General features: G+C 39.8%; 1 non-coding gene across 1 annotated transcript; it reads left to right on the forward strand.

Moving 5' to 3' along the window:
- The first annotated feature begins 2149 nt into the window (after positions 1-2149).
- Positions 2150-2422, forward strand: LOC118731041. Its single transcript, XR_004991743.1, has one exon. It is a non-coding gene; the product is annotated as a small Cajal body-specific RNA 13 (non-coding RNA).
- Positions 2423-2735: the final 313 nt, after the last annotated feature.

The raw sequence follows: 2735 nt of genomic DNA on the forward strand, positions 1-2735 counted from the left end.
TCTTTGACTTGATTCTTGCGATCTTCTCTTCTGTTTTTAGGACTCTGTAAAATATTTTTTATTTCAGACAATGTATAAAATATTTTTTATTTCAGACAATGTATTCTTTATTTCTTGTTGATCCCTTATCATTTCTTGTTGACTCCTTATTAATTCTAGTTGATCTCTTTTCATATCCTCATAGGTCTTATCCATCTTTTCTAAGAAATTCTTGAAAAACCTTATAAGCGTAGATTTGAACTCTATATCCAGACGCTTTTTGTCCTCCATATCTTTCGTTTGTGATCTATTTTGTTGTCACATTTCGCAGTTACAGATGGGACGGGGTTTCAGGGTGGAGCCTGCAGCTTTGGCTTCCGTCAGCCCCGCCCTATGCGGGTCCTTCAGTGCTCGCTGCCGGCTCCTCTGAGAGAAAGGTGCCCTCGATTTTCGCCTGCTGCCAAACAGTCTATGCTCTCCCCCAATGAGCCCTGTATTGGGGTTCAGTTCAGTTGGAAGTGGAGTTGGAGGTGGCGTTCAGAGCAGTCTGGAGCCCCAGTCTCCTTCCCGTCAGGGCAATCCCGCGGCACAGCTGACCGTCCCTTCTCTGCACACAGTGTGCGGGCCTCCGGGACCTCCTTTAGCCTCTCCCCAGGGTTCCGCCTTACAGCCCGGCTCCCTATGGCTGAGCCTGACTCCCCAGGTTCTGGCCTAGAACTGGGGTTCAGAGCAGTCGGGGGCCCAGCACAGTAGGAGTTTTATCTCCTTTCCGCTAGGGAACGCCCGCCAGGCACTCCGCCTCCCCCTCTTCTCTGGCTCCGTCCTCTCCGCGCGCTGCGTCTCCGTACCTTGCGCCTCCTCCTGGTTTTCTCCTTGCTTCTCGCTGTAGAATTTCCAGTCAGTCAACCTTCCTGTAGTTCTGGGCAATGTCCGTTTTATATTTTAGTTGTGTTTTATTGAAATTGTTGTGTGCGGCTGCGGCTAGGTGTTCACCTGGGCGCAGCCATCTTGGATCCCTCAAGACGTCCTTTCATCATGGAATTACCTTGGCATCATTTTTGAAAATCAATCAATCAACAATCACATATGCCTGGGTTTACCTCTGGACTCCCTGTTCTATTCCATTGATCTATATATCCTCCTTATACTGATATAAAATTGTCTTGATTATTATGGTAAGTATTGAAATCAAGTAGTATGTCTTTGAACTTTTTCTTTTTCAAAATTGTTAGGTTATTTGAATTTCCATGTAAATTGTAGCTTGTCAGTATCTACAAAAGAGACTTTTGGAATTTTAATTGGAATTACATTGAATATATTGATCAACTTAGGGAGTATTGACATTTTAACAATATTGATTGTTTCCATCTGTAAACACGGTATAATTTCCTTTTATTTAGATCTTTTTTAGTTTTTCTCAGGCATGTTTTGTAGTTTTCAATGCACAAATCTCATACATATTATGTTTAAATTTTTTCTAAGTATTTCATATTTTGAATGTTACTATAAATAGTATTTTTAATTTCAGTTTCCAGTTGATTGTTGCTAACATACATAAATAATATTGAATTTTGTTTAACAGCCTTGTATCTTGTGACTTTGCCAAATTCACCTATTAGCTTTACTTTTCATAGTTGAGGAATGCTATTTGAAGACTGCAATCTAGATTTTGGGAATGTATGCTGCTATGGGGTTATTGTTTTAAGGGCTTCTCATTGGATTGCACTAGGAAGAAAACATGAGTATACCTTGATCTTTTCTTTTATTGATTGATTGGTTGATTTTCGAGAGACTGGAAGGGAAAAAAAACAGATTTTATTTTATTTTTTTATGCACTCATTGGTTGATTCTTTTAAAAGAAGTGTTTTTATTGATTTTAGAGAGGAAGGGGGAGGGATAGAGAAATGTCATATGCCCTGACTGGGGATGGCACAGGAGACCTCTTAGTTCCTGGGTCGATGCTCAACCACTGAGCCACTGGATGATTCTTATATGTGCCCTAACAGGGGACTGAACCCACAGCCGTGGCTTATCAGGACGATGCTCTACCCAACTGAGCTACCAGGCCAGGGCCATATTTTCAATTCAAGTTTTAGATTATTGGGTTTTACTTAAAACATTTAATTTAGTTTACATGTATCTCCCTTCTCATGTTAAAAACCCTGATTCCTGTCTGCAGTCTTGGAGCCGCACTGGGTTGGTGGTACCCGAGGGCACACCAGACTTGCAGGAAAAGCATACCCCGGAGGAAGCTGAGGCATGACTGCTCTAGAACCAGCCTTCCATGTGCAATTTTCCTCTGATAGTTCCTGGGCACTGTTGCTACGGTGATAGTGACTGTCCGTGTCATTATCTATCCACCAACAGTAAGAGAAGCTTTGCAGTCGAGATATTGTTTGACAGACGGAGTGGTTTCTGTTGGACACTAAGTACTGCTACAAATGAAAAAAAAAAAGAAAAAAAAAAAAAGCAAAAAAACCCAAAACCCTGATTCCTAACATCATTAGCATAATTAATTCTTATTTACTCACAGAAAATATAAATATACTTGTATCAAAATATATAAATATACAAATATACAAAATATATATTTGTATCAAAATATTAATATCATTGCTAATAATAAGAATATTAAATGAAGTTCAAGATTTTTTTACACTTCTTTTTATCTTTAGATATATTCTCTGTTGAGATGTTCAGTCAAGATACAATATATTGTGCAGTGTCTGGCCAGCTTGGTTCAGTGGTTTAGCATG

This window comes from Pipistrellus kuhlii, unplaced genomic scaffold (assembly GCF_014108245.1).
Source record: "Pipistrellus kuhlii isolate mPipKuh1 unplaced genomic scaffold, mPipKuh1.p scaffold_m20_p_3, whole genome shotgun sequence".
Taxonomy (NCBI): domain Eukaryota; kingdom Metazoa; phylum Chordata; class Mammalia; order Chiroptera; family Vespertilionidae; genus Pipistrellus; species Pipistrellus kuhlii.